A 12,896-nucleotide genomic window follows, 5' to 3' on the forward strand; every position below is an offset into this window, starting at 1 on the left:
TTTGGACACAGAAACAATTGTCAGCTCTTCAAATTCCTTGTTTGATTATATGCCTTAGAGTAAATGGTTGTTTAAAAAAAAGACCCAGAAGAATCTGATTAGTTAAATAAGCACAGTGAACCTAAAAATGAGAAAATAAACCATTTGGGGGTAAGCTATCTACTTTAAGAAGAAGTAAACATAAAATGTGGTCAGACTAAGTGTGAACATAGGGCAGAACCAGAATAAATGGTTTGGCTTGGCATTTTTATATTTCAGTGTGAGCTGCCTTTCCCGGGCCAGCATATGGCAAAGTAACTTCACAAGGGAAGCGATAAACTTTTCAGAAAAAAATAATTTTTTGTTCCCCTAGAATCCATAGCGCTTTGACAGTTAATGACATAGCGAAATCTGCACCCAAATCTTCTCCGCAGTTTTGTCAGTTTTGTGGGGAATACAGGCAATCTGCCAATAGATTTGCAGAAAGCACTTCAAGCAGCTGTCTCTGGACCTGGAAAACAAACCTTGACTCCTGTTTTTCTCCCGTCAGGCAGTTTGCAAACACCATATCTGTGTTCTTTACTCAATATGTTACTGGGCAGCCTCCAGACCACCCACCTCTTTCTCCTTATACATTAGGCTGATCAGAGCTAACAGAGCTGTATGGGTGGCATTAGAAGTTATACATTCTTTGAAGATGCCCCTTAAAGCAAAGGGACAGCAGTTGTTTTACTGCTGGGCAAATTACACATGAATTATCCACAGTTTTCTTCAGCTACCACTGTAATTAGTAAGAGTGATTTTGTTGGTGTTTTTTTTTTACTAAAAGCATTATGAATTATTTCCTTATGCTTAGGGAGAATCCCAGCGGGGCAGGAACAACGTATAGGTAAAATGAAGTGATAACTTTGCTGGGAAATGATGCCTTTTGCTGGGATCAGGAGGTCATCACATGACCGTGCTGAGGAGCACGAGGTGCTTTAATCCTGTTGGCTTCTACGCCTCAGGTATTCCAGGAGATTATCCCCGAGTCCCACTGCCAGGGAGCCTGTGATGGGGGGGCTTGGAGCAAGAAGGGCAAAGGAAAAGTAGTGCTTTTTCAAAAAATATTTCTAACCACAGGCTGAATTTTACTATTGTTTGATTCCCCTGGTTTCCATGCTAGGCTTGTAAAACAGATTACATGACAGAAATGTTACTTGTTTGATTTATTTTATTTTCTCTGTGCCTGGCTGTTTGGGAAACCTTTGCAATTTATTTTGTTTACTGCTCCTCCTGTGGAGGCTAGTGCAAAACTACTATACGTGAGAAGAGACTCATCTCTGATGATAACGATATATATATTTTAATTTTCACAGAAAAACTACAGGGACTGGGAAAGGCTTGAGGTAGAGCCTCAGAGCGAACCACAAAAACCGTCAAATCTATATTTAGGCAGATGGTCATACACACAAATACATTCGATATCCTATTTTTATATTCAAATGAGATTTTATGTTCAATGTTAAAAAATAGGAATCCAAGCCTTGACAGTTGTCATGTAAGTTTCTGAAGCAGCTGGTTAACAGAGGAATCCCCTGTGAAATGGTATGAATGAGAAACTCTGAATGAGGAATGTGACTGAGGAGCAGCACACGCCCTTCTTGACCTGCTATTGAGCAGAGCCCTGTTTTGAATAACTGTCAGTGATTCAGATAGTAGTTGAGAAATCAAACTTTCCATAAATCAACAGCCATAAGCATTAAACAAGTAAGAAAATATGTTCCTATTCCCATGTGTGACTGTAGAGTCACCAAAACATGAGACAGTCACACCTTACATGCTGCACCTGGGCAAAATTCTCTTCATTAAAAAGGCCTCACAGGACTTTCCATCTCTCTTGTGCTTCAACCCAGCACTCTTTATTTCATTGTTCATCTAACAAAGCCATTATATCTGCATGAAGTTTGTGCATAAGTGGAATTTATTCTTTATGACTGACAACTCTTTCCCTTGTGTTCTGCCAGTGGGTTGGCGTCATCTTGCCGTATGCTCTGAGAGACCCATTTCTCACACCCGGGTCCCCGCATTTGAGTATGGGTAAAGACTTATTCATTTAAGGTACACAAATGCTAGGTGGACCATAAGATCAGCATGGTTAAGGCACACCACTTTCTGTATCCAAGAACAGGAAAAACAGGGGTTTGGTGGCCATATCCAACTTCACTTGATTCCAAAGCATAAATGACCAGGAATCACTTCACAGCTGGGTCTCATAGAGGCAACCTTCAACAACAAACTAGCATGGGGCTCTGCTTCATGTCCCTAAATCTTTACTCCACCCTAAAATTTGCAACTGGATCAGTTGAAATATTGGTTTCAGTCTAGTAGAGTAGCACAGTAATTACAGTATTTAAAATCTAACTTGTGTTTTCATTACAAGGTCCTTAAGTGCTTTGTAGAGATGTCAATAGCTATTGGAAGGAAAACCCCCAGACATAGGGTAGTGAGATGTCTTCCTGAAGTTTGCGTGCTGGCTTGCTTGCGGTGTTAGGAACAGATTTTCAGCACTATGCTGCAATGCTAAACCAAACTTTGAATAGACACAGCCTGTGGCTTTCTGATGTGGTTATGGACAAAGAAAAGGAACAATCCAAATTAAAAAAAAAAAAATGACATGGAATGGGGGTTCATATTACCTCATAAAAATAACTTGGTCTCCTCAGATCTGAGTGGGCTGATCTTCAAAAGATCATTTCTTCCTTTTGGAAGATGTCACAGGAAATTTCAATTCTGAGCCGCTGATACTGAAGCAATCCAATTTTCAAGTAATATTAGTGGGTTTTAAAAAATTCTGATAGCTGGATGACACTGCAAAGAATGTATTTCTCAATATTGCTTGTTAAAATTTTTTAGTAATTCTGTGGGGATTTTAAGGTCCAGTTGTCTATATTGAGCAGGGAAAAAGTGAAATCTGAGATGGGAAAATGGAGAATAATTTTTAACTGTAATTATTTTAAAAGTCAAGTATACAACTGTGAAGAAACAAAGGCTGGATAGAAAAAGTTGATGCCACTCAGTTCCAGTGGAAAGAAAAACTGTCAAGAGAAAAAGAGAGAAAAAAACCCCATGGTTATTTGAGATAGATAAGTACAAGGACCTTTTGACAATGAGAGCGCACTGACAAATGGAAGGAAAGATAGCCTATTAACCAGCCAGGAAATTCAGTCTGGCAAACCAGTAGGCTCAGATTGTGCTCTCTGATTTTTACCTGTTACTTGCTGTTCAGCATCAGCATCCTTATGCACTGCATAAGGCACCTGGTTTCAGATGTTTTCCTGAGCTCCTGCTGAGTTTCATTTCATGTAACAGAAGGACAAAGCACCGTTGTTTTCCCTTGCCCCGTGACCTGTGTGCCAGATGGAGCGCTCAGACTCCTCAGTGGTTTGCCAGTGAGCCAAATCTGGCTCCTGGCCCCCAGGAGAAAGACAACAGGGGTGGATGTAGGACGATGACACGTCATAGATACTACTTTGTGGTCAAAACCAGAATGAAAAATTCATCTCCTGGTTACTGATAAATGGGAAGGGGAAGTTTAAGAAGAGTCCTGCTTATCAGTAAGAGCCATGAAGCAGCTAGACATTTACACATTACACAAGGAAGAGGAATCATAGAATCATAGAATCATAGAATCATTGAGGTTGGAAAAGACCTCTAAGATCATTGAGCCCAAATAGTCCAGTTCATCGAGGAAAATATTCAATTTTTATTTATAATCAACTTTTTATCCTTAGGTGGAAAAAAAATCAAGTTTCTGATTAGAAAGTAAGAATTTCACTAAGTTCACTCCTACTAATCAAAGCCCTTTACTAAGAAGCAGACTAGAAATTCCCACAAACTTTTTAGCCTAAGACAAAGACCTCAACACCTTTTGGTACGATATTTGAAGATAAAGCTTAAACACCCATTTGGATGTATGAAAAGGAGGACAATCCCAAGCTCAAAAATGATTCTGAATGCTGTAAGTAACCAACTTTTAACTCGGGACCAGCACACCTAATATGCAGTCCACACAGCTGATGGTCTGATAGATGTAACCATGGGCATACTCAGCCATGAGTGGGATGTTGGGCCCCTAATCTGAAATTCAGTGCAAGGTTCAATTCAGTTTGGCTTGTGCAGCAGTTCAAAGCATTCCTGTCAACCCCGTCAGCCTTAGCCCTGAACTCTTGCAGAAAGAATTCACAGGTGTAGTTGGTTTCCCAGGCTAAAGTTGTATTATCACAGTTATGAAGAACAATCTTTGCATTAGCAGAACAACCCCCTTCCTGATCCTAATGTAACCTGGTCCATGCATGGATCCCCAGTCTCATGGTGTCGAATCAGTGAGAGAACACAAGGCCAGTGCGATTGTTTTATAGGTTATATAGTGCATGCAAAGAGGAGAAATACTTGTTCTAGCAAAAACACAAAGGTGTGGACAGATGACATTTGATCCATCACAAAGCCTGCTGGCACAAAGTTAATCTATCCATTTTAACAACATTGAACATGTGAGTTTTACTGGATCAGTGCTTTTGGTATGTGGCCATGTTATTTTTGATCTGATACTGGGAGCCCTAGAGACAGACTTAGTGCACCAGAAAATAGGTATGCAAACTGGTCTGAAAACATAGGCTAAATATTACAGGCAACATCTAGCAGTAAGAAAAAAAGTCATTGATCTACAGTCCAAAGCAAGGGAGAAGAGTTGCTGATGCAATCAGGGCAATAAAAGTATAGAAACAGCAAAAGACAAAAGGTAATTTTCCCCTGTTATAGACTGAAGATAGTATGGAAGTAGTTACTAAACTATCAACCTACAATCCAAATAATTTGGGTTTTTGCTGCGGGTGACACAAAACTTATCTGATATCTATCAGTCTTGATGACTGGACAGCATCTAAGGGGGATGCTGAAGCAATATTTTCTATAGTTTTGTTACACTCCACTTACACTTCACCTCTGCTTTCAGCTCTTTGCTGAAAGGCAGCCTGGCTTCTGGCTTTTGGGAGCAAGCTGGGCAGAGTGGAAATTTTGGTAAGTGGGTCTGAATGCTTTCCTATCAGCTTTCAGAGGAAAAGGATCATACAATTTTTTACTACTGTGTGGCTGATACGTGAATTTGGCCTCGATAGCAGGCTAGGGCCCAGGTTTAACTAGGTGGATAATAACGTGCTGGTTCAGGAAAGCCCTGTCTCATCTAACAGCCCACTGAGGATGAAAGCACAGAAAGTTTTTCAGCAACCTACAAGAAAACTATTCATATTTTTTGCTGGGTTAATGTTCTGCTTATTTTCCAAGGGGAGCTGGCCTGCTGAGGGGTCAGACAAGCACTCTAACTCATGCAAAACTGGTGGTGGAAACAACTAGGGGAGAGGCAAGGCCAGTCTTTGTTCTGTTGGAGGTCTCTTGGACTGGCTCACCCATTTTGCAAAGCTGCATCCTTTGCCCTTGTGGCAGGTACGCCACAGCTGTGTCTCAAGCAACTGCAGAGTCTTACTCCTGCAGTTAAAAACCTGTAATCTTCCTCCTCCTTTCCAGTGTCCTCTGATAAACTTAACTCTCTGCAGGTTGACTGGGGGGAACCTTCCTCCTGGGCTGCCCACCATGCTTGGCTCCTCTGCAGAAACAGCTGTGTCTAATAGGTGCCTCTAGGCCCTTCTTACAGACTTGTCCTGCTCCATTTATCCAGCTCTGCAGAGACACAGAAGAATAATAAAAACTCCTAGTAGCTGCCTGTTGATTTTGTGTGTGTGCATGCTTTGGAAAACACATAAACAAATAGTGTATTAAAAAACATGAGAGTGACATTTAGCACAGAGCAGGTCTCAGCAGCTTCTGCTGGTAAGGCAAACACGGCTTTGCAGTGTCAAAAACAAAATTTGGAAAAGGAATGAGAGAATCAGTTGGGACAGGTATGTGTATATAAACCAGCTGGGACCCTCTGAGGCTGAGGTCACCTCATATAACCTCTTCTGAGCCAAGAGCATCTGGGCTTCCATGAAACCTTGCCTTTGCTTGTAGGTAGAAGGGAGACCCGTGCATCAGATAAGCAGTTCACGTGAATATTTTTCTCTTAATTTTAAACACACATTATTTTAGTCATAAATTGGTCCTTTTAACATACTACCAAAAATTCCTTTGAATACTCAAAAATGGTGAGGAGAATGCTATAGTTGTTCTAAAGAGTATCCCAGAGATTTGCTGAGGTAAATAAAAACTTTGTGGGTGGGAAAAGATGCTGACTTTTTCATATCTATAAAATATCTTTTAAAATGAAAAAAATGACCAAAACTGTGATTAACTGTGGCTAGTTATAGTGGAAAAAAATAGGTACAGAAGAAATTAATGTCATATGTTGCATTCAGACTCTTTCCTTTGAATACTATCCTAACCTGCAGTAAGCTTTACCTTCTTTGGGTTTGAAAAGCAGCTTGGCTGGCTAGACTTTCAGATACCTCAGAGAACCCCTTAAACATCATGACTTTTTATTGCTAATGGGTTCTTAAAGTCTGCAGCTTTTGCTTTGCCTGAAACCCCCTTTTCTTGGTAATTCTGGTAGAAGGAGCAAATCATATAAAACCAGGCTGACAGAGACTACAATACACAGACATTTTCCATGAGATATGGTGGGAGATGGAAAGCTGTGGAAAGCAAATGTCCCCTAATCTCCCAGACTGCTACCTGCATTACTGCTTATTATTGCAAGATTTTCAAGCAGGGACTCCCATGCTGCAATGGGCAAGAAAGAGATGACCTGCAAGTCCAACGCACCTGCGGGAGAACAACACACATCTTCCTTTTGCTTCCCCAGCTCTGCAGAGCGGAGAAGATCATGCGGTTCTTCAGTCCCAGATCATTGCAGGGAGAAAATGCAGATAATAAAGTAGGCAATTATAATAGCTCCACTCACATTTCTATTAATTTAAACCTCTCTACAGCATATGAAAGATAAGGAAAAAAGACATACATTGTTTAGAATTCAAAAAATCTTATTAACCTTCCATAACTGTCTGACAATACTCAAAGGCCCAGCTACACAAAAGACTCAAATATTAGATGTAGTCTCTGATTCCCCCCACCTTCCAAATAATGACTCTAATGAAGAATCAAATTGTACTGAGTTTGACTTTCTCTGTAGAACTTCACTAATTAATCCACAGCTAAATAAATATATAAATAAGACCTTGACATTCAATTTCACTTCAATGCAAATAGCGGATAGGAAACTCAGTTTCTCACGCTGCAAACTCTCTGAATAAAGAACAAAATGTCTTAGTAAGACATTAAGCATCTGGGAAAAGGGGGGAAAAAAAATCCTTCTAAAGTAATGTGCAATGATTCTGATAATAGCTGACAGTTTTGAGTAACACAGAGAAGGTGAATTAGGCATGATTTTTCTCATGTTTCTCCGTATTTTTTGCCATTAGGATGCAGTATGTTTGAAACAAGCAAAAAGAGATTTTTCTTCCTACAAGTCATAGTTAAGCTGCTAGATCCCTTGTAATTGAAAATTTTCATAGGTTCAAAAACTGACCAGACAAATTCAGGAAGAAAAAATTATCAAGGCCTGTTCAGTACAAACACACCATCTCTGGCTCCAGAAGTCTCTGAATCTTAAATTGCTTGAGGAGGGGAGATCACTCCAGGAAAATGTTTCTACAGACGTATTCTGTTCCCAGACCTATAGTGCATCTGCCATGGTCCATTGTGGGGGCAGGATAATGGACAACACGATCCTTTGGTTTGACCATTCCTATGACAAAAGCAGATTAAATATTGCTCCATTGCAGCCTGTGGTATGTTTAGCACAGATGTCACCAGGCAGTTCCTGGTCTCCACTGCAGAGCGCACAAATATTACACCACGTATCACCTTGATATTAGACAGCAAGGATCCCGGAGTAATTAGAAAGAAGAACGCACAAAGAATTGGAGTTTATTTTACAAATTAAAAAGTAAGCCTGTTTTCAACTTTTCAGAAGAAAAAACAAAGAGCTGGATGAAAAAAAAAATAGATTTTGTGGCCAACACAACAGATTTCTTTGAGGTTATGCGCATGGATACTGTAAACATTATCTGTGCACCATTTGTCCTGGGAGAGCTCATGTACCTGGAAAGACACTTGGAAGAAATGAATGGCCAAGTACGTTCCTGGAAGTCTTTTCTTCTCCCCAAGCCAGAGAACATACATGTAGAAGATACCAAAAATAAATAGTTTGAAAAGCAAGTGATGCATTAGTTGTGCAGAGTACTAAGGTATTAACTAAGACAAATTAAAGAGGTTTATTTAGGAAGAAATAAGTTTAGTATTTCTGATATTAAGTGTAATAGATTCTTGTGACTAGAATGTTTAAATTAACCTTAAATTATTGCTAGTCACATGGGATAGACTTGGCCTAAGCAATTTTATCAATAAAATCTTTTTGTCAAAGTATGGTTTCATCAAAAAAACTAATCTAGTAAAACATCGAAAGTCTTGAGGGGAAAGGCTAGTTTCAGTAAGTGTGAAGGACTGACTGAGTTCTGAGAGCAGTGATTTGGCAGATCACTTGGGAGGCAGGAGAAGCAAAGACTTCAGAGCGAGTTCCCAAAGGGAACTTTATACCATTCCTTACATTTTTATAAGAAAACATAAAAATACTAAAAGCCCTCATGCTTATGCCATGCCACTAAAAGCCCCTTATGCTTATGGGTTTTGTCACACATTTGCCCATCTTCAGATACAATAGGCCCAATGTGCCTATCTCCCTACAAGAAATATTTCTCTACATTATAAATGCACAGATGCTATTTTGTGTGTGTGTATGCTGGCTGGTTAGGGAAAACAAGCTGGTACAAAGTGGTATCATATGGTAAAAGGATATTGTTTCAGTGACTGAAATTTTAGTGGTTTGCACTGATGCAAAGCCGGGCATTTAGAGAGATTTGGACTGACACACCAACAGCAATGAATTGCTACACTTTTAAAATAAATTCAGTGTCAGACACAAAAAAGGTTTTGCTAGAAGAAGCTTTGTGTATGTTAGTAAATTTTAATGTGAGCTAGCATTAAATACAGCCAAGTTTATTTTGAACTTGTTTTCCACTCACAAAAAAACAAAGCCACATTTAACATTATGTTAGATAAAATGCTTTTAAACATGTGGAAACTGCAGGACAATATTGTTCATCCTGATAGCATGTGCCTACAAGCATGACCAAAGATGGCTTCATCATTAAGGAGTGGTGAGGACAGTATGAGAGAAGTACTGAAAGTGGGTCATAGTGTGAAAATTACTGACAATGTGCATATGGTTAATCTTAATTGCCTCTTACACCAACAATGAGCAAATAACAATGAAGAGAGAGCTGGACTTCAACCCCTTTTGTATGAATTCTTTCTTGAGGAGTCTATTTTTTTAGTATTTTATTATTATTTTGTACATCCTGCTTAAGAGCAAACACTGCCTCAATGCCATGAGCTGATATCAGATTCCCCCATGGAAAAGATATAAAGCTCAGAAATTCCTAAAAACATTTGCCTGTAGCTTTTCTATATGGAGTGATGTCTCAAGTTTTCTAGGTCTGATATTTTGGGATCTCCCAGAACTAGAAGTGTCAGTTCTGCTCTACTTTTGGGAATGTCTTCATTTCTTGGGGGCAAAGCTCCTGTTTTCTCTTTCAGTGCTTGAATAACACTGGACTTCAGCCTTACTATTGGGGTGACTGGTGTTTTGTAGGGGAGTTACTTTTATGGATGACTTTTTTTTTTCTATTTTTTTTATTGCTTATATGCCTTGCATGTTAGAAGATTAATGGATAGAATTCAGCTACTCAAAGAAGTATGTAATTTCTGCAACTGTATTTAGCATATGGGCTTCTCAACATGGGTTATCAGGGGAGTAAAGTGACATAACCTTCCTTCCTTTTGCTAAACATGTCCCCATGTCCCATGCAAGCTCCCGCTCCCAGGAGGTATGTAGTAACAGCAGTGAGGTGATAGCACAGCTCCCTTGCTTTCACTGCGGCTGCTTTCTTCCTTCTTGTGGTCAGTATCACTCATGCAGGTTGTGAAATTGCTACCAGAAATGGTCGATGACATGGGGAAAACTTCACAGCTCCTTCATTTTAAAAACTAAAGTGGCAATAAAGACTCTCTAGTCTGACCTTTTCCCTAATGTAGGCCATGGAATTTGACCCCTTGATTCCTGCATCATGCTAAATAACTTGGGATTGAACTCTGCTAGTCCCTCCACCCTGACATGTCAAATCAGTTTGCACCTCTAAGGCGCTCTGATTAACTGCAGTGGAATTGGGCCAAAGATAATTCTTGTAAATTTGTACTAATTAAAAAACCCACAGGAACAGTACCTGTTTGATTCATGAAATATGCCTAGTAGTCTACAATACACTGCAAGTGCATTGCAGTCAACTTCTACAGAACGATGGTAACCGAAATTCTTTGGGTTTTGGCCAAAGTTTTTATTAGCTTAATTATTAATAGACTTATTTACATGGACAGGACAAAGAAAAGCTAATAATCACCAAAACAATCTGCTGGCATGCCACATTTTTAAATTGTTCTTGCACACATTTGATTTCAGTGTGATCAATACGTTTTTACGTGGAACATCTTGGACTTTGAATACTTTATGTCACCCAGAGAACTGAAAATGGTTAATGTATTGGTATGACATGTAATTAGGTATTTTGCCTTCATTTACAGATAAGAAAATGAGGTCGAGAGAGATGAAGCAGCCTGTTCTGAGGCCACACAACACCTATTTTTAATGTGTTTGAGAATTTGTAGCAAAACTAACAATAACAAAATTAAATTTTCATGAACATAAAGCAGAAGAGAGCTGATTGCAGCACTATTGCCAGTTTCTCCATCTCCTCATCTAGTTTAGCTTGAGAGTTAAAAAAAGTTCATGTAACATATGAACTTGCCACATTTCCAGCAAATATCTGTCTCACTCTTTACTCAGTCAATAAGTTTTCTTTGTCCTATGCTCAGGAAAACTGTTTGCCTTCACTGATGGACTAAACTATGAGGAAGAAAAAATCTTCCAAGGAAAAGGATATAGATAAACCTCATTGTTGTCAATGGAGAGCCCATCCTACATGTTGAATTCTTCTAATCAAATGTAACTATCTGAATCTGAGCTACTCATCTGGACAGATTTACAGTTATTGGAGAGAAGCCACTGGAGAGAAGTTACTTGAGGATCCTTCCGTTTTACTCAGCACTGGTGAGGCCATACCTGGAGTTATGGGTCCAGTTCTGGGCTCCTCACTAGAAGAGAAACATGGTCATACTGGAGAGAGTTCAGCAAAGGGCCAAGAAGATGATTAAGGGACTGAACCAACTCTCATATGAGGAAAGGCTGAGAGAGTTGGGACTGTACAGCCTGGAGAAGAGAAGGCTCAGGGGGATCTCATCAATGTACATAAATACCTGCAGGGACAGTACAAAGAAAATGGAGCCAGGCTCTTTTCAGTGGTGCCCAGTGGCAGGACCAGAAGCAATGGGTACAAACTGAAACACAGGAGATTCCTTCTGAACATCAGGAAACACTTTTTTACTATGAGGGTGACCAAGCACTGGCACAGGTTGTGCAGAGAGGTTGTGGAGTCTCCATTCTTGGAGACATTCAAAAGCCATCTGGACATGGTCCTGGGCTACTGGGTCTAGGTGGCCCTGCTTGAGCAGGGGGGTTGGACACGATGATCTCCAGAGGTCCCTTTCCAACCTCACCATTCTGTGATTCCATGATTCTGTGAAGCAGAAAATTTTAGGATGTAAATTACCTCATCCTAAAGCAAAGCAAATACCTAAAATAGTCTAAATGAAGTACTTATTCCTTTCTATTTATTATTGTGGGAGCTCCGGTTACTCAGCTATGCAATATCTACACTGTAGAAATCTAAAATTTGGTGAGATGTGCTTAACACTGGATGTTTTATCTTAATTATTCAAGTCTTTTATGTTTGGCAGTTGATGAATTACATCTTTATTTATTCTTTTATGTATAATCTAAACATACTGATATTGACTCATGGCTGAAAAATTGTGGGATACTTGCTGCTCTGCTTTCTGCCAATAGTGAAACTGCGTATCACATGCAAAGCTTTATATAGCAGATGTGATAAATGAGTGAAAACAAATGAATGAAGCTCCAAGTGGAAGTCATCTACCCTAACTTCAGTTGTCCAGACCTCAGCAACTCACAGTGGCCTTCCTTCAAAGGAAATGCCACCAGCTCATGAGTGCAGTCATTTCACCCTAAAATAGATGACCAAGATAGTTCAGCTTAATCACTTTCAGAAGGTGCCAATTTCTCTCCATTACTACAAAGAAAAGACAAGCTGGCCAGCCCAGACTCAGACATCTGAAGCAGGGTGAGATGTCAGAAAGGTGATTTTAACCTTGCATTTAACCATGCATTGCCTTATCAGAGTAAGCCTTTAACCCAGCAAAGATGCCATTTGCTGCCCACCAGTATGGCACTGGTTTATATTCTGCTTCACTGAAACATTTTCCTATTTCTTAAAATAGTAGCTTAGACAGGTGTACTCTTCGCTGGGTCAAAAACTGGCTGGACGGCCAGGCCCAGAGAGTTGTGGTGAATGGAGTTACATCCAGTTGGCAGCCGGTCACGAGCGGTGTTCCCCAGGGCTCAGTTTTGGGGCCAGTCTTGTTCAACGTCTTTATAGATGATCTGGATGAGGGGATCGAGTGCACCCTCAGTCAGTTTGCAGACGACACCAAGTTGGGCGGGAGTGTTGATCTGCTCGAGGGTAAGAAGGTTCTGCAGAGGGACCTGGACAGGCTGGATCAATGGGCCCAGGCCAACTGTATGAGATTCAACAAGGCCAAGTGCCGGGTCCTGCACTTCGGCCACAACAACCCCA

The sequence above is a fragment of the Aptenodytes forsteri genome, unplaced genomic scaffold, assembly GCF_000699145.1.
Source record: "Aptenodytes forsteri isolate BGI_AS27 unplaced genomic scaffold, ASM69914v1 Scaffold376, whole genome shotgun sequence".
Taxonomy (NCBI): Eukaryota; Metazoa; Chordata; class Aves; order Sphenisciformes; family Spheniscidae; genus Aptenodytes; species Aptenodytes forsteri.